The 19,634-nt window shown below is 47.0% G+C and overlaps 1 protein-coding gene across 13 annotated transcripts in view; it reads left to right on the top strand.

The window, feature by feature from the left end:
* Positions 1–8,188: 8,188 nt before the first annotated feature.
* JAKMIP3 (Janus kinase and microtubule interacting protein 3) overlaps positions 8,189–19,634 on the top strand; it is a 126,443-nt gene continuing 114,997 nt past the window's right edge. For 7 of the 13 annotated variants that reach the window (XM_084800774.1, XM_084800775.1, XM_084800780.1 and 4 more), the window contains exon 1: positions 8,190–8,317. The gene's annotated coding sequence lies outside the window, so the exon portion shown is untranslated. Of the gene's footprint in view, positions 8,318–19,634 lie in introns of all 13 variants that reach the window. The other 6 variants (XM_084800772.1, XM_084800773.1, XM_084800783.1 and 3 more) reach the window with 2 other exon arrangements.

Below are 19,634 nucleotides of genomic sequence, written 5' to 3'. Positions count from 1 at the left end.
TATTCAAAGTGTATTTTTTTTTATTTTGAAGCATATGGCTACATTCTGGTTATCTTGTTACTGATTTCTAGCTTAATTGCATTATGGTCAGACAATATGCTCAATGTGATTTTGTGATTTTAATTCTTAGAATTTTTTGAGACTTGTCTAGAATATAGGTGGCATTTAGAATTTCTGTTTGTGTTTTAAAACATTATGTCACTGGCAGCAGCTTTCTGGAAGAGTCTATCAGGTCAGGGTTGTTAATTCTCTCCAGAATTTATGTGGGGCTAGGGTTCACTTATTTATCCATCTGATTTTTTTTTCATTTTCACTTTATTTTATTCTATGTGTATGGGTGTTTGGCCTGCACATATATTTGTGCAACATATGTTTGCTTGGTAGCTGAGGAGTGCATAAGAGGGCTTTGGATGCCCGGGGATTGGAGTTATAAGTGGTTGTGAGCCACCATGTGAATGCTGGCAATGAAACCCAAGTCCTTTGGAAAAGCAACCAGAGTTCTTAACCACTGAGCCATCTCTATAGCTATGTATATATGTAGGATCTGACTATCTTGCCTATGGTGCTCTGGAATTCTCGAGCTCACGTGATCCTCCTGCCTTAGCCTCCTAAGTTCCACCATGCCTAGCTTCTAATAATTATTGGAATAAGGCATTACTTCTCTTATGATCATTATAGAGTTTTGCATTTTTCTTCCCCCCCCCCCTCTCTCCTCTTTTGAGACAAGGTTGTTGATGCTACTTTTTATTTTATTTTTAAAGATTTATTTAGAGCCTGCCACTGTAGTACATGCCTCTAATCCCAGCACTCGAGAGGCAGAGACGGACAGATCTCTGTGAGTTCGAGGCCAGCCTGGTCTACAAAAAGTTCCAGGACAACCAGGGCTATTACACAGAGGAACCCTGTCTGAAAAACAAAACAACAGAAAGAATGATTGGTTATGTATAGTGTTTCTCTCGCATGTGTGCTTGCACGCCAGAAGAGGGCCCCAGATCTCAGTATACGTGGCTGTGAGCTACCCTGTGATTGCTGGGAATTGAACTCAGGACCTTTGGAAGAGCAGCCAGTGGTCTTAACCTCGAGCCTTCTCTCTAGCCTGATGCTACTTTTTATTTTTATTTTTTTGGTTTTTCAAGACAGGGTTTCTCTGTGTAGCCTTGGCTGTCCTGGACTCAGTTTGTAGACCAGGCTGGCCTTGAACTCACAGCGATCTGCCTGCCTCTGCCTCCTGAGTGCTGGGATTAAAGGCGTGCGCCACCATGCCCAGCCCGATGCTACTTTTTAAACTTTATTTGGGGTTCTTTCCGCCTCTACCTCTTTCCAACACCCCAGCCCTAGGTAGGAGAAGAAACGGTTAGAAGGGGAACGGGACACAGACTGCTTTTGACTTAGTTCATTGGGTTCTTTGGGAAAATTCCAGTTTTAGTCATCAGGATATCTAGTAGTCCAGCATCAGCAAATGGCAAACACAGCAGGAACAAGAAGCCTTCCTCCTCCTCCGTCAGTCTCCTAGAAGCCCTTGTGCCTTCTTCCTCTTGAAGGAACCTGACCCCAGGGACCCCAAACCCCCAAAGACCCCAGTTGCTTGACTAGACCTACTCCATGACAGGCTTCAGGTTTTCACTCTGCCTAACTAGGCCAAGTTTCTTTTTTCTTTTTCTTTTTCTTTTTTTTGTTTTGTTTTGTTTTGTTTTGTTTTTGGAGACAGGGTCTCTCTGTGTAGCCTTGGCTGTCATGGAGTTGCTTTGTAGACCAGGCTGGCCTCGAACTCATAGAGATCCACCTGCCTCTGCCTCCCAAGTGCTGGGATTAAAGGGGTGCGCCACCACTGCCTGGCTGCCAAGTTTCTTTTTAAAAATGTTTTCATATTATTATTATTATTATTATTATTATTATTATTATTATTATTATTATTGTTTGGGGTTTTTTTTTTTTTTGAGAGAGAAGATTTCTCTGTATAGCCTTGACTGTCCTGGACTCACTTTGTAGACCATGTTTGCCTCAAACTCACAGCAATCTGCCTGCCTCTGCCTCCCAAGTACTGGGATTAAAGGCGTGTGCCACCATCACCCGGCTACTAGGTCAAGTTTCTAATAATTCCTGAAAAAAACCACAAGTTATGGACAGCTCATGGGCAGTTAATCAGCTCATAGAACAAAATGACTAAACACGTTTTTATTACTTCATGGCCTTGGTAAAGAACACAGCTGGCCCCATCCAATCAAATAAAGGCTAACTCCTGAGTAAGAGTCAAAACTTCAGTGATGCAAAAGTCCCCAGTAACCAAACAAACAGCCAGTCCTGAATCCCATCCTGTACTCTGACTCAGTTCTGTTGTCACAGATCCCCTGCGTGCTCGTTTCGGGTCGCCCTCTAGAGGAGAGAGGCTGTCCTAGCATGCGAGAATAAAATCTTGTTTTTGCATACTGCTTGGGATCTTTCTTCAGCCAATCATCTGAACCCTAACACTCTGAGCTCGCTCTCTCTCTCTCTCTCTCTCTCTCTCTCTCTCTCTCTCTCTCTCTCTCTCTCTCTCTCTCTCTGTCTTTTTTTCCTTCAAGACGGGGTTTATCTGTGTAACAGCCCTGGCTGCCCTGGAACTCTCATTGTATACCAGGCTGGCCTTGAACTCACATTGATCCATCTGTTTTTGTCTCCCCTGTACTGAGATTAAAGGGGGTGTGCCACCACTCCTGGCCTGGGTTCTCGAATTTATACCCTCTCCAAGTTCTCAGAATTAAACTCTCTCCAGCTGGCAAAGACCATGCTCTTTTTTTGCTTGTTTGTTTGTTTGTTTGTTTTGTTTTGTTTTTTGGCTTTTTGAGACAAGTTTCTCTGGGTAGTGTTGTCTGTCCTGGACTCGCTTTGTAGACCAGGCTGGCCTCGAACTCACAGCGATCTGCCTGTCTCTGCCTCCCGAGTGCTGGGATTAAAGGCGAGCAACTCCAGGCTGGGCTTCTTCCTTCTTTTTAAGATTTACTTATTTATTTTAGGTGTACGGGTGCTCTGTTTTTAGGCACACCAGAAATGAGAATCAGATTTTATTACAGATGGTTGTGAGCCACCATGTGGTTGCTGGGAATGAACACAGGACTTCTGGAAGAGCTTCCAGTGCTCTTAACTGCTATGCCGCCTCTCCAGCCCCCAGAGGAAGGGTTTTCTTTCTTTCTTTTCTTTCCTTTTTTCTTTTTCTTTTTCTTTCTTTCTTTCTTTCTTTCTTTCTTTTTTTTTTTTTTTTGAAATGGGGTTTCTCTGTGTAGCCTTGACTATCCTGGACTCACTTTGTAGACTAGGCTGGCTCACAGCAATCACAGCAATCAGCCTGCCTCTGTTTCCCAAATGCTGGGATTAAAGGTGTGCACCACCATGCCTGGCTAACTTATTTCTCTTTCTTTCTTTCTTTCTTTCGTTCTTTCTTTTTTTCTTCCTTCCTTCCTTTCTTTCTTCTGTTTTTCATTTCTTTTGAGACAAAGTTTCTCTGTGTAGCCTTAGCTGTCCTGGACTCACTTTGTAGACCAGGCTGGCCTCAAACTCACAGCGATCCACCTGCCTCTGTCTCCCAACTGCTGGGATTTAAAGGCGTGTGCCACCAGACCCGCCTTGCGCCCAGTGTTCTTAACTCATGAGTCATCTCTCCAGCCACAGTGGCTAATCCACGCCCCATGAGGCAATTATCAGCTGCGGATAAATTAAGGCAGTCCCATACCCCACACTTGGGATGAAAACAAAAACAAATTTGTATAACATAGCTGAGTTGTTAAAAAAAAACCCAAAACTTTCCCTGCACAGGGTTTTTCTGTAGCCTTTGCTGTCTTAGACATGCTTTATAGACCAGGATGGCCTTGAGCTCACAGAGATCTGCTTTCTTCTGCCTCCCTGAGTGTTGGGATCACAGGCATGTGACACCATGCCCAGCTGCATTTTTCTTAATGTGTCTGTCAAATTTTGCTTTCTGTGGTTTAAGTTATGTCATTGTAAACCAGGCAGTGGTGGCACATGCCTTTAATCCTAGCACTTCGGAGGCAGAGACAGGTGAATCTCTATGAGTTTGAGCCCAGCCTGGTCTACAAAGTGAGTTCAGGACAGCCAGGGCTACACAGAGAGACCCCAGGCCCTATTTGGAAAAAAAAAGTTATATCATTGTGCACATATATCTTGAAAATTTGGAAGTCTTCCTAATGAATTGAACTCTTTCTTCTGAGTGGTTATCGTTATTTCTGGAAATGCATCTTGCCTTCAGTCTATTTTTTAAGATAGTAAGATGGATACACCTGCCTTGGGGCAGAGCTGTTGGAATTTACCCACAGTTTGCTTTCTCTGTTTTATTCACTTTTACTTTCAAGCTGTTAAAAAAATTTTAAATGTGGGGTAGTGCAGGAGAAGCACACTGACTGCTCTTCTGGAGAACTTCAATTTGATCCCCAGCATCAACATGGGTTGCTAACAAGTCTCTGTAACGTCAGTTCCAGAGGATCTGATGCCCTCTTCTAGGCTCCCTGGCACAGCACACGTGTGGTACACAGACATCCAGGCAAAACACTTATACATATAAAGTAAAAGTATCTAGGGGACCTTTCATCCCAGCACTCAGGAGGCAGAGGCAGGTGGATCACTGTGAGTTCCAGGCCAGCCTGGTCTACAAAGTGAGTCTAGGACAGCCAAGGCTAACACTGAGAAAGCCTGTCTCAGAAAACAAAAAACAAACAAAAAAATCTAAAAATTAAAAAAAAAAATAATACAATGTAGAGCTGGAGAGACGGTTCTGTGGTTATGAGTGCTTGCTGCTCTTGCAGAGGACCTGAGTTCAGTTTCCGGTACCTATGTTTAGCAACTCACAACTGCCTTCATCTCCATCTCCAGGGGATCTGATGCCCTCTTCAGACAGCTGTGGGTACTGCACACACATAACGTGCATATCCCTCCTGTCTCCAAAGTGTTTTGCTAGGTGAGTTATTGGTTTCCTAAGCACTCTCATTGTTTTATGTCTAGATGCTTTCAAAAAGAAAAAGGAGACGGAGGAAGGAAATTAATTAGTTGGGCATGGTGATTTATGCTTGTAGTCCCAGCACTGAGGAGATGGAGGTTGGAGGATTGTGAGTTTAGGGCCAGCCTGAGCTACATGAAACTGTGTCTCAAAAATAAATAAAATGCAGCGAAGTTTTCCATGAATGAAATGCCTTGCCTGTGGTCTGTCCTCTAAGGACTGTACTGTGGTTGTTCTGTCCCTGGGATTGGGTATTTTTTTTATCTTCGCTCTAAAAGCAAACAGTGTTTTTATTTTTACAACTGAGGCAGAATGAGGCAGTGAAAGTTCCTTTTTGCCGGGCGTGGTGGTGCATGCCTTTAATCCCAGCACTTGGGAGGCAAAGGCAGGCGCATCACTGAAAGGTCTGGGCCAGCCTGGTCTACAAAGCTATTCCAGGACAGCCAAGGCTACACAGAGAAACCCTGTCTCGGGGGAAACAAAAAACAAAAACAAAAACCCCAAGAAACCAGACTGAACTGTGGGAGGCACTGTGTGTGGTCTGCTGTCTGCAGGCCCCTGTGTTTGAACCTTGTCTCCAGCAGGTGGCGACCCTTTAGGAGTTGGTAGAACTTTTTTTTTTCCCCACTTGGATCCCAGCAGGCAGATGCAAACTTCTGGGATGGGCCCGGGAGTTAATAGCCACCTCTTGTTCTGGCCAAAACTCTCTCTTTTTTAAATCTCCAAACTGTAAAAATCCATTCCTGAAGTTTCTGCCTCTACAAAAAAAAAAAAAAAAAAAAAAAAACAAAGCAAAAAAACCTCTTCGGCCACCATGCTTTCTCCACTGGATGGACTGTCTCTCTCTGAACTGTGAGCCAAAATCAACCTCTTGTCCCTTATGTCGCTTTGTCAGGTGTTCTGTGGCAGCAAACAAGTCTTTGTGGGCTTGATTTAACAGCTTGCCAACTCCGCCAGCTCTGTACTGTGCCACAATTTAGTACAGAGGGACCCGGGCCAGTGACACTGGGTCCTACTAGCCGTATATACTAGAAACAGCTCACCTGCATGCTTCACAGGCAGGAAGCGGCAGCTACGTAGACACCTGGCTGAAGGCACAGGCATGCTGGGATGAGAGACCAAGAGCCTGCTACAGCATTACCTCCTGCGGCACCATGGGACTGGGTAATGCTGCAAATAGAAATGCATGCCCAAATTTTGTACATATTGCCCCCAAAGTTCACCTTTTGTGGTAAAAGTCATAAGTTGCAATGAGTTGTCTCCTCTCACTTTACAATTCACAGCAGCCTGATAAACCAAACACAGGCAAGATTGTTTCCATTTGGGTGTGCTTGTTCAATCCCAGCACTTGGGAGGTGGAGGCAGAAGGATCAGGATTTCAATATAGGCTCAGTTATATAGCAAGTTAAAGGGCAACCTGGGCTACACAGAAATCTGTCTCAAATGGTGGCACATTTTAAAAAAAAAGATTTATTTATTTATTATGAATACAGTGCTCTCCCTGCATGTACACTTGCAGACCAGAAGAGGGCACCATATCACATTATAGATGGTTGTGAGCCACCATGTGGTTGCTGGGAATTGGACTCAGGACCTCTGGGAGAGCAGACAATGCTCTTAACCTCTGAGCCATCTCTCTGGCCCTGGCACTTTTTTTTTTTCCAATCTCAGCACTTGAGAGGTGTAGGCAAAGCAATAAGAAATTCAATGTCACCTTCAGCTACCTGTAATTTCTAGAGCAGTTTGGCTACACAAGACCCTGTCATAAACAGAAGATTTCTTTCAGGCATGTCAAGAACATCTTCATCTTGTGGCAGAGGCAGCGTCCCTCTGGGCACACTTGCTTTCCTGCTCTCCTCCCCTTCCTTCCTTCCACCTGCAGCTATAGTTTTTTAGAAAGGTCCCTAAACAAGCTGGCTGAGGCGTACAGAGTAGAGCCAGGGAACCAATGATTCTACCGTTGAGGCTGGCACGGGTTCCAAGACGCCTGGCAGTGCTAGAGATTTCCAATTGCCCTGCGGTGTGGACCCACCTCACACCCTGGGGAGCAAGCAGTGATCTTCTATCTTTATTTGAACAGACCCTTACTTTTGGGTATGCCTTTTGTTAGCAGTCCACTGAGGACAGTTACCTTGAGACTCTGCCACCTGACACACTCCATCCCCATCGCCCAGCGCGTGTGCGTGTGTGCGTGTGTGCGTGTGTGCGTGTGTGTGTGCACTGCATTCTGTCTACCTGAACGTGGCTCTTCATTCAAGAATTCACCCTCCCTGCATTTCTCCTGTCATTCAACCATCCAGCAGCTTAGAACTCTATCGAGTGAAGGCCCAGACAGAGTATTTATATATTTTGTGAGGTTTGTTGTTGGTTTGGCTTGAGACAGAATCTTACTCTGTAGCCCTTGTTGGCCTGAAATTTACTAAGTAGCCGGGGCTGAGATCTAACAACCTTCTGAAGTTGGATAATGCCACCACACCTGGACATGTTTAGAAGTGGCAAAGAAACCCAACATGGAGATACAGACCTCTAATCTCAGCCACCCAGAAGGCTGAGGGAAGAATATTGCAAGTTCAGGAGTCCCCAGGCTACATAGCCAGAAGAAGATAGTGAAACCTGTCACAGAATTTTTTAAAAGGCCGGTTGTTACCATACCTGTCAGCACTTTAGGGGCTCACTATAAATTGAGGCCAGCCTGGCCAATACAGTAAGTTCCAGAACACCCAAGGATCCTACGGTATAGTTAAGAAGGGGCAGGGGCAAAGGGAAGCAAGGAGGACAGACTTTGAGTGCTAGGATGCAGAATAACATTTGCTCACTGAATCCTGAAAAAACGTTTCTCTCCCTACAGAGCCCTGGAAAGCAGCTCTTGGAGCTGGGACGCAAAGGGTTAAGGGTTGGAACACCCACGTGCAACTCGAGGGCGCTGCTCATGGCTGCTCACATCCAGCACGCAATGAGGGTGAGTGACTCCTACCACGGATAGTCCCTCGCAAGAGTGTGGCCCTTGGCGACCTGCAGACACATTAAATCTGGCTGGCTTTTAGATCCCCACCCGGCGCAGCAGGGTCCTCTGCAGCACCAGGGTCATTTTCGGCAATGTCGTTTCTCACTTTAACGGATACAAGACTTGTTTCTTAAAGGAATAAGCGGAGCAAACTGGGGAAACCAGGGGGCGGGCGACGCTGGGCCGGCACCGGCTGGAGCGCCCGCAGGGGCGGGCCGGGGTTCGGGGCGCTGCCCGCGGTGACGCGCGGCCCCCGCCCGCCGCAGCGCCACTGCGATGGCTGAGCCCGTCGGACGCTGCCGCCTGAAGCCTGATCGCCGGGAACCTTGGTGAGCAGCGGCGCGGTCCTCAGGATTCATCGCAGCCCACAGTTAACCGGGAAGGGGACGAGGGGCGCGCTCTGCAGGCCCTTTACGCTCCATTGGCGCCTGGCACCGAGTGTCCAGGGCTGACGGATGTCCTGCGCTGTGGGCTGGAGGTGGTGTCGGGTGCCGGGGATGACACAGGAATGGGGCGAGGTGGTGACGCCCAGGGTGGCGGAGATGGCACCGGAATAGAAAAGAGTGGTGACGCCCAGGGTGGAAGGGATGGCGCAGGGTAGCGACTCTCTCGCAGGGTCGCGCAGGGTGGCACCGGCATGGAGCATGGTGGCGGGGCTTGCTTGACTCTCCGGGTGATCGGGGGTTCGGGAGGCCTTGCCTGGATTGAGGTCTTTGCCTCTCTAGGAGATTTCTCGCGCTCCACTGGCCATTTATTTCACAGCACCGGTTTCCCGCGGTGTGCGGGAGCAGAGCCAGGCCTAAGGAGATGCGGGTGACGCTGCGCTGGGTGTGGACGCGCAGGTGCGCCGCCGCGGCCGCCGCCGCCGGGGACTCTCGACTAGTCCTAACCACAGAATCTCCCTCAGAATGGTGCTGCCAGGCCTTTTTAGATTTTTATTTTTTATTTTTTGGCAGATGGCTTAAATTATTTTCCGTGTCCCCCTTTCCGAGATGAAATGGACGCACAGAAGTGGGATGCTGAGGATGTGCGAGGCCTCTGAATTACTGTTTGCTTGCATTAGGGAGTTGGTGAGAGGACACTAGCCTGGCCAGTTTCCCTAGGCAAAAGATCTGCCTATTAGGTCGACCTTGCCTGTTTTAAAAAAAACATTGGAATTAAAAAGAAAGAAAAGAAAAACCTTCTGTTTCCCAGCTAGATTCAGGCTTTCTCCACAAGGTGGTGAAACGGGTTTTGCAGGCTGCTTGCAAATATAGTAAACTGGTGGTGAAGCCGAGGTGACTAAGATCTGGGTGCTCACTGGCAGAGCAGCGGGACACCAGAAATGGCTCTGGCCTTGGTTGTGGGCCCAAACTAGAAGAGCTGAGTTGCGGCAGGGAATGCTTCCAGCTTGCGGTGTGGGCGGAGCGAAGAAGGCTAGGGTCCTCTCTCCCATTTTAATATGGAATTAAAAGGAGGAGCACAGGGCCTTCTTGGCCCTCTTCTCTCAGGAAGCCAGCTGTGCTTGTCAACTGACTCCCTTACAGCAGTGACCTGAAGTATTTCTCTCTACCCTGGAGGTTTGGCGGAGCCTGGTTTACCTTTTTCTAACCAGGCTTTGAGGCACAGAAAACACTGAAGACGTTTTCGGCAGGAAGAGAGCTGGTCGAGCCCACGTGGGTCCATGTGGTTTTCGGTGCCAGTGGACCTGTGTCCCCTTGCCAGGGATTGTCCTGGCAGAACCAGCAGGTTCCACAGCTATAAGGAAATGCCATATAAACATAGTTTAAAAAAGAGAAGTCATGGCCGGGAGTAGTGGCGCACGCCTTTAATCCCAGCACTCAGGAGGCAGAGGAAGGCGGATTGCCGAGAGTTCGTTACCAGCCTAGTCTACAAAGCGACTCCTGGACAGCCAAGGATACACAGAGAAACCCTGTCTCTAAAAAAAGAAAACAAAAACAAACAAAAAACAGCAAAAAAGTAGTCAGCCAGCCATGTACAAGCCATCACAGCTAGTTCAAAAAATAGATAAATAAACATTGCGATTTGGAGAGGAAAAGACGGACCAGGACTGAGTCCTGATAGCCCAGGGAACCTGTCACTAGTGGGTTTTGCTAGCCTGCTTCTCCTGTTTCTCATGCTGGAGGAATCTGCCACCCATGATCTGAACACAGGTGGCCGTTGATGGCATTCAGTCAGCCACTCAGCCAGCCAGTTCAAGGCCTGGAGTTTGGGTACCAAAGTTTGTGTTCCTTGTGCTTTCAAAATTCAGGAGAGGGGGAAAATGTTAGAATAATTTAAAAATTATTGCTGGGCATGGTGGCTCACACCTATGATCCTAGCTCTCTGAGGGTTGAGGCAGGAGGATTGCTTTGAGTTTACACTGGGCTATGTAGTGTTTTCTGGACCAACCTGGGCTACAGAATATGACCTTGTCTCAATACCAAAATCAATAGAATGTGTTACTATGAGAAATGAAAAGATAAGAAAGTGGAATCCTTTCATAAGCAGTACCAGAGCTGAAGCACAGGAATCCTTCACCACCACCTTGCCTAGGTCTCTAGTGAGAACAGCCTGGCCTTCTCCATCAGAACAGCCAGATGGTCTCTTTCCCTGCCTCCTTTCTATTTTTGCCTTTATTATGGCAGGTGAGAGCACTTTTCAGGATGTCTGTCTTCTTAACAGATTCTAAGTATAATGGCTTCGGCCGTGAAATGTCACATGTGACCATCTTGTCTTCAGAGTCCCAGCCGCCATGCCCTCCTGCTGTGAGACTGAACTACAATAAAATCACTCCTCTTTAAGTTCCCCTCGGCTGAGTATTGGGTGGCAGCAATGAGAGAGAAGCCCAAAATTCATAATACTTCCATCGTCAATCATGGCTAGGCACGCTGTCCTCTATAGCAGATAGCTAGAGCTCGTGCCTGCTTCTACTGCCCGCCATTGCAATCTCATGACTGTCTGGCTTGACCGTGGTGGATACCTCATAAGTGGAGCCATATATGTTCAACTATGCCACTGTATGCGGTGCAATTTCCTTCTTTGTCAAGTGCTACCTTATCAGGTGTCCGTCACATTTTTCAACCCCTTCTTGATGAGCGCTCTCAACTCACCTTATGCTAATAGATTTGCTGTTGGTCACCTATAGTGTCACGAGTGTCTTCTAGGAAGTCAAGAGTTGGCTGGGAAGGAAGTGGCCTCAGGGAGGGCTACGTGTGTTCCGCTGGGCTTGCCCCGACTAGAGTGGTTGTGTGTGGGAGCTAGGCATGGTGCTGGGGAAGGGGACAGCACCAAGGGCTGTGTCCCTGGAATTGCTGTCCCAGCTTGGGTACAGGTGTCAACAGCCTGGAGCTGGGGTGGGCATGATGCTAGCCACGGTCATGGCCTATTTAGCTGCTGCCTTTGAGTACTAAGAATATAAGAGGCTTGGTTGGGGCACAGCCTACACTGGCTGGCCTAGACCAGCAAGACTACTATATCCACTGGGTCTCCTCATGCCCTGAAGGTCTTCCCTATTGTTGGTGGTTGTCTAGGAATACATGGCATTGAACAAAAGCTGTTGCCTGGCATGGCTGTTACTGTAAAGGGCACAGCTGAGCTAGCCACAGAGGGGCTTAAACTGTCCCTGGCTATAAGTGGAACTCAAGGGCAGGGTCTACTATGGTGTCCTCAGGGACATTCTACCTGGTTCCCTTTGGAGGTCCTGGTTCCCTTTTCATGTTGTGTACCTCTTTCTTCACTTCTTTCTGTAGTCAGCCAGATTGGATTTACCTAGTGTTCCTTGTCCCTACTGGGACTGGAAGATCTAAGGGCAGGTCCAGCATGGAGCAACTGGTGACAACAGTCTCTCTCTCTCTCTCTCTCTCTCTCTCTCTCTCTCTCTCTCTCTCTCTCTCTCATTTTTCGAGACAGGTTTCTCTGTGTAGCCCTGGTAGTCCTGGACTCACTTTGTAGACCAGGCTGACCTTGAACTCACAGCAATCCGCCTGCCTTTGCCTCCCAAGTGCTGGGATTAAAGGCGTGCGCCACTATGGCTGACAACAGTCTTTTTACCATGAGGGCCTTGCTGACCTTACAGCCATGCTTGCATGTTCTGGGTTCTTCTACAACTCTGATTCCACACAGTCCGATGTTCAAGAATGACTGTTTATTCCAATCACCCTTCAGATATCAGACACAAGCAGTTTGCTGGCCACTCAGAAAGCCACTTCTGCCTGCTTTCTTCCTTTCTCTTTTGTGTACACATATATGTAGGGTGTGTGTGTGTGTGCAGGCATGAAAATGGGTGCACACATCATACCATACATATATGGAGGGCAGAGGAAGATATTGATCCTCAACTTCTTTTTTTTTTTAAATTTATTTATTATTATGTATACAGTGTTTTGCCTGCATGTACACCTGTACTCCAGAAGAGGGCACCAGATCACATTATAGATGGTTGTGAGCCACCACGTGGTTGCTGGGAATTGAACTCAGGACCTTTGGAAGAGCAGTCAGTGCTCTTAACCTCTGAGCCATCTCTCCAGCCCTTGATCCTCAACTTCTATCTTGAGACAGGGTCTCTTGTTTGCTACTGCAAAGGTCAGGCTGGCTGTCTCCAGGGCTTCTGGGGTTCTTCTGTCTCCAACTCCCATCTCATAGAAAGGTGCAAGGATCGCTGACGTGCTACCCACACCTGGATTTTTCTCATGGGTTCTGGGGATTCAAACTCAGGTTTTCACACTTTCATAGAGCAGCTAGGACCTTTTGAGCTATCTCCACGGTCTTCTTTTTTCTTTTCTTTATTTCATTTTTTTTTCTTTTGTTGTTTTGAGATGGAGTCTCACTGTGCAACCCAGGCTGGCTTGGGCTGAATTCGCTATGTAGCCCAGCTTGGTCTTGAATTTAATGCAGTTCTCCTGTCCTGGCCTCCTGTGTGTTGGGATTATGGGTGTGCACCACCACATCTAGCCTTTTGATGGCTTACTTTCTAACTTGGCTGTTTCCCCTCTGCTGATGTTGATGGCCTTGGTATTTCCACTTGGTGTTCCTGCTACACACATGTTCCTGCTACATACATGTTCCTGCTACGTGCATGTTCCTGCTACACCCAGGCTATTCTAGGTTGGCGTCTTTAAGAGTGGAGAAATGGCCAGGCAGTGGTAGCACATGCCTTTAATCCCAGCACTCAGGAGGCAGAGGCAGGCAGATCTCTATAAGTTTGAGGCCAGCCTGGTCTACAAAGTGAGTCCAGGACAGCCAGGGCTACACAGAGAAACTCTGTCTCAAAAAACAAAAAACAAAACAAAACAAAAAGAGTGGGAAAACGTAGAGCTGGAGTGTGTCGTCCCAGTGATCACCTTTGATGGGGATTGGCAGGTGCCTGTTCTTTGCCACATGCACAGGGCACTGGTGAAGCCTGTGTCCTCACCAGTTCAGGGTGACACGTTGAAGAATCGCTATCACCAGGAAGCCTGAGTTAGGGGGACCTTCCAGCTGCCACAGCTATCAGCTGACTCCAGGGAGAGGCGTCCTCTGGAGCCAGGGCTTGGGGGCCTGTATGCTCTTCCCTGGGCTACAAAGCTAAAGCTCTTCTGGCTTTTTTTTTTTTTTTTTTTTTTTTTTTTTGTCTGTGGCATTTGATTTAAAACCCCAGGAGGAGGAGAATATTTTGGAAGTAACCCAGGAAGTAAACCCAAGTGGAAATGTGATTCAAGATTCTATCACTCCTACTTTTATCCCAGCACAAGCCCTGACTCTGAGGGTGGGGACAGGTGGGTAGGGCTATCCAAGGCAAGGTGAGTGAGGCCTTTCTGGAGGCACTAGAGGAAGCAGCCGCTATCTCCCCCTGTCCCCACCCAGGGATTCCATGACAGGCTTAAAGAGGGATGGAGGTAGCTTTGGAGGCTATGCACATAACTGGTGAAATAAACACGGCACAACATTTGGCACCTGGACCTGTTGAGCAGTGTGTGGTTCTGTGGTATTAAGCACATTTATACTCTTTTGAAACCATCATGATCACTGCCCACTTGCAGATCTGTTTTCATCTTTCAAAACGGAAACCTTAGGGGCTGGAGAAACAGCTCGGTAGTCAAGAGCTCTTTGGGTTCTTCCAAATGTTAGAAACAAAACATAATCTTGGTGTTGCACAAAGGTACAGGTGATTTCTTTTTGATAGAGGGGTGGGGCTAAGCAAGCACACCAGGGCAGGAAGAGTGCTTGACTTTTATCCTAAGGCAGGTGGTGACTGCATCCACAATGTGTGCAAACAAAAGTTTTAACGGTGGGGGAGGGCTTGTGGGATATTGGAATTTGGTGGGGCTGGCTAACTCTGAGAGAATAAAATGTTGTTTTCTCACAAGACCTTATCCCAGTTCCCAGCACCTACCTTGGACATCTCATAATTGCCTGTAACTTCAGCTCCAAAAGATATGACATCCCTTTCTTGTCTCTGTAGACATACAGACACATATATTTAAAAAATTAAAAAGTTGTAAAAAAAAAATAATCTTTTTTTAACCGGGCATGGTGGCTCATGCCTTTAATCCCAGTACTCAGGAGGCAGAGTCAGGCAGATCACTGTGAGTTTGAGGCTAGCCTGGTCTACAGAGCGAGTCCAGGACAGCCAAGGCTACACAGAGAAACCCTGTCTGGGGGGAAAAAACTTTTTTAAAATCCTGAAACTTCATCTGTCTTCAATGTCAACTCCCCATTGGCCTCCCGTGCTTCCATCTCTTTTCTGACCATCCTGGGGACACCAGAAGCGAACTCATAGTGTGGAACTTCCTGTGACTGACTTATTTCACCAAGCATCATTTTTCTCCATGCTGTACTGTGAGGTTCCTCTACGTTACTGAATGTGCTGCCATCCCCTTCCATGTTCTTTTTATTTATTTATTTTTGGTTTGGTTTGGTTTAGAGACAGGGTTTCTCTGTGTAGCCGTGGCTGTCCTGTAACTTGCTCTGTAGACCAGGCTCTGAGATCCACCTGCCTCTGCCTCTCAAGTGTTGGGATTAAAGGTGTACACCACCATCACCCAGCCCATCTTCTTTTTAATGGAAAAAAAAAAGTCTTTATTCATGTGTATATGTCTCCAGCATCAGCAGGTCCAGAAAATGGCATCAAATTTCCTGGAGCTGGAGTTGCAGGCAGTTGTGAGCTGCCTGGCATTGGTGCTGGGATTTGAACTAGTATCCTCTAGAAAATCAACAGTGCTCTTAACTGATAAGCTGTCTTTCTAGCCTCTAAGGCTGAGGAGGACCATAATCTCTTTGCATTTATCCTTCAGCACATGCGTGTGGCTCCACACTTTTAGATTTGTATATAGTGCCACTGTGAGTGTGCCTATGGGAATAGCTGAGACTGTTTTAAATACTGCCTATTGTCAGAGTCCACTATAAACATAGCCATGTGAATATCTGAGCCATCACTCTATCTGTCTGTCTATCTATCTATCTATCTATCTATCTATCTATCTATCTATCTATCTATCCCTGGTTGGCCTTGAACTAGCTTTGTCCTCAAACTCACAGAGATCTGCCTGCTTTTGCTTGCTAAGTGCTGGAATTAAAGGCATGCACCACCACACCCAGCCCTGAGACCTTCATAGAAAATAAACAAACAACAACAAAACCACTGCCTTCACCCAGGGTGGAGCTTAAGATCACATGGCATTCTGCTTGATGTACTGCCATGCTGTTTCCATGGCGTCTGCCTCAGTTACCATTCCCACCAGCAGTTGCAAGTTCTGTGTCGCACTTTCTTTCTGTTTATTCTGTGGTGGCTACAAGGTGGTGTCACATTGTGCTTTTGATTGACACGTCCCTGGTGGTTGGTTACTGACTGTGAACATCCACTTCTATGGTTGCTGCCATTTGTACACTGTCTCTTTTCTTCTTGACATCTTTGGGGGGCACCCACCTGCTTCTTCCAGTAGGTTTTAAGCTCTTTTGAGAAGATCCATACTTGACTCTCTCCCCCACCTTCTCCCTTGGTGCAGGCTAGGAAGGCTGTAGATGTAGCTCAGGCTCTCCAGCTGTTAGAGGAGCCTGGAGCACAGTGAGTAAAGTAAGTGGAAAAAAGGGAAGGAGTTTATTTATAGTGCTTTTTTAAACTAAGCTTTATTTTAAGAGTTTTTCTTTGGAGGGGGTTAAATTTACACAGTAGCATCTCTTGGTGGCAACCACCTCTCCTCCTGGGTTGCACGTGTATGAGGGACACACACCCCAGCTCTGGCACACACTGGAGGATCCCCACCCCAAAAGCCTTCCCCAACCCTGCTGCCCAACAGGAAAAGATGTCTCTGTCCCCTCCCCCCGGCACATTAGCTCAGCCTCTGCACTTCACAAGAACAGATCCACCAGGCTGTGCCTTTGTGTCTGGGCTCTTTCATGAGTGCTGTGTTTCTGGGCTGACCCACTTTCACCTGCGTCAGTAATTCTTTCATCTTTGCTGAGGAGCGGTCCATTGTAGCTACCTCCCCCTTTCATCCGTTCACCTGCTGAGGGACACAGGGCAGCTGCCAGTCTCAGACTCTCATTTAAAAAGTTCTTTCTTGGTATTTTTTTCCTTTTCTCTTCCTCTTCTTTTGCCCTAACTGTCCTGGAACTCGCTATGTAGAAAGGCTGGTCTCAGTTAACAATTCTTTCCTCTGTCTTCCCAGTGCTGGGATTAAAGGTATGCAGCACTATGCCTGGCTTGATAATCTTTTTCTAAAAAGCAAAGTTTCATTTTTGTCCAATTTTATTTTATTTTATTTTTTTTATTGTGTATACAGCGCTCTGCCTGCATGCATGCCTGCAGGCCAGAAGAGGGCATTAGATCACATTATAGATGGTTGTGAGCCACCATGTGGTTGCTGGGAATTGAACTCAGGACCTTTGGAAGAACAGCGGAATGGTCAGTGCTCTTAACCTCTGAGCCATCTCTCCAGCCCTTGTCCAATTTTATTTTAGTTTATTTTAAACATTCATTTATTTAATTTATTTCTGTGTGTCTGTGTGCATGCCTGTGCGTGTGTGTGTTTGTGTGTGTATGTGTGTGTATGTGTGTGTGTGTGTGTGCGTGTGTGTGTACAGTTTTCAGGAGTCAGTTCTCTCCTTCTATGATGTGGGTTCCAGTAATTGAACTCAGGTCATCAGACATGGCAGCAGGTGCCTTTACCCACTGAGTCATCTTGCTGGTCCTAATTATTTATTTTTCAATGAAATGTTTCAGATTAGCGTACAAAGTAATGAGTTATACTATGACTTCTTTATACATATGTTAAAACTATAGTTAAGTTTTGGTTAGTATACAAAGAAACGCGTTTCATTATTATTATTTTTTCCATCCCCAAGACAGGTCCTGGGATCCTGGGGACACAGATTCCATGCTGGCATGTACAGCACGGGCTTCACGTTTCATTCTTATCTGTTCCTTCCCCCATTTCCCTCCTCTGTCCTCTGTCCCCCCGGCTGGTCGCTTTCCTCCCTGGTCCACTCCACTTCTCTTCTCTTTTCTTTTTTCTTTTCGGTTTTTCAAGACAGGGTTTCTCTGTGTAGCCTTGGCTGGCCTGGACTCAGTTTGTAGACCATGCTGGTCTTGAGCTCGTAGAGATCTATCTGCCTGCCTCTCCTGGGAGAGTGCTGGGATTACAGCTGCAAGCCACAGCGCTAGCTTCCCTTTAGACCTCTTCCTCCCCTCCCATAATCCCCTTTCTATATTCATGCCCCAATTGTAGATTACAAAAAAACTACAAAACTCCACTGAGTCACCCCTTGCATGTTGTATGGGCAATCCATATTTATCAAAAGCAGAACATTAAAACAGAACTATTAGCCTGGCCTTTAGTCCTAGCACTCAGGAGGTAGAGGCAGGGGAGATTTCTGTAACTTTGAGGCCAGCCTGGTCCACCTAATGAGGTCTAGCCAGGGCCTAGTGAGCTCACACAGTGAGCCTCTGGATTTGTTTGTTTGTTTGTTTTGTTGTTTGTTTGTTTTTAAAGAAGAAGCCTATCATTCTGACCCAGGGTTCCATCCTGGTCCTCATGTTGCACCAGTGATGAGGCCCCCGACTCAGCCTTACAGTTCCTATGGCCTCAAGGCTTGAGAGGCCATGGATGTTATTTGGAGATGTTGTCTGTAAAGTTGGGTTTATCTGGTGTGTCGTGATCTGAAGGAGGGTGTGATCTGGGACAAGAGACCTTCAGTAAGGACACTGGATCCAAGGTGTTGGACTTCCTGCATTTCCCACTGCGGGCGCCCTGTGTGAGATGCTCTGTAAAGTGTCAGCTGTCCCTAGCTAGTCGTTCGATATCACACTGAGCCTGTGCTGTCATTTACAGCTTCTGCCGGCCAACTCAGAAAGTCCACACTAGCATCTGTGGGCTCTGGTGGGGAGCTCCCAAGACTGCAAGTCCTTTCTTTCCATTTGTATCCACTAAACGGCGTTTTGTGGTGAGGAAAGGTGGCTCCCACCCCTTGGCGATATGCTTAGGACCCAGGTAGTTACTTTATGCCAAGGCTAAATTCCAGTGACAACAGCCTTTACTTAGCTTTATGACTGTCTCAAGTTTCGACTCTTAGAGACAGGGAGGCCCCTGCAAGCTTTCCATAAGCCTGGGTGATGGTTTGAATAAGAATGGCCCCCATAGCGTTGGTGCACCTGCCTTTAATCCCAGCACTCGGGAGGCAGAGGCAGGCAGATCTCTGTAAGTTCGAGGCCAGCCTGGTCTACAAAGCGAGTCCAGGACAGCCAAGGCTACATAGAGAAATCCTGTCTTGAAAAACAAAAAAAACCAAACAAACAAACAAAAAAAAAGAATGGCCCTCATAGATGCAAGTCTTTGAGTCCTGTGGTCCAAAGGGTGTGGCATTATTGGGAGGTGTGGCTTTGTATGAGGAAGTGCTTTGGAGGTGGGGTGGGGGTTGAGGTCTCAGAGTCTCTTCCTGTTGCCTGCCTAACCAGATATGGAGCTCTCAGCCACCTCTCCAGCACCATGTCTGCCTACTTCCCACCGTGCTTCCCACCATGACACTGATGGACTCAACCTCTGAGGTCTGAGCCAGCCCCAACCAACTGCTGTCCTTTATAGGAGTTGCAGTGGTCATGGTGTCACTTTACAGCATAGAAGCCCTAACTAAGGCCCTGGGTCAAGGGAGAGGATGTCACTCTGTAGCCCAGGCTGGGTTTGAGCTAAGGTCCCTGTGCCTTAGCCTCCCACAGTGCTGGGGTGATAGGCATGCGCTCTCTGCACCAGCCTTGTGCCTAGAGCTTCATGCCTGTCTGCTCTTGCTTCTGGAGCTTTATTGATCTTTTTGCCTGAAAGCCTCAAGGATTTTATCTTTAGCTTTGATGTCTTATAGGTTTACTAGATACATGTTCAAGTCAATAAACTGGGTTTAGTCTTCTAGGGACCTGGTGAGCCCTTTGAAATCCAGGTTTTTAAAATCTATGTGGGAAGCTTTCTTGTTATAGCTTTAGTTTTTATTTATTTATTTTCTGTGTATTGGTATTTTGGCTGTTTATGTCAGCGCAGCATGTATGTGCAGTGCTCAAGAAGGCCAAAAGAGGGCGCTGGATCTGAAGTTACAGAAAAAGTTGTCATCTTCCATATGAGTGCTGTAATAATAACCCTTGTCCTCTGGAAGAGCAGCCAATGCTCTTAACTGCGGAGACATTCCTGGTTATAGCTTTAAATA

The sequence above is a fragment of the Acomys minous genome (assembly GCF_964271855.1).
Source record: "Acomys minous genome assembly, chromosome: 2".
Lineage (NCBI taxonomy): Eukaryota > Metazoa > Chordata > Mammalia > Rodentia > Muridae > Acomys > Acomys minous.
The sequence above is the reverse complement of the archived record's forward strand: the minus strand, read 5'-3'. Positions and strand labels throughout refer to the sequence as shown.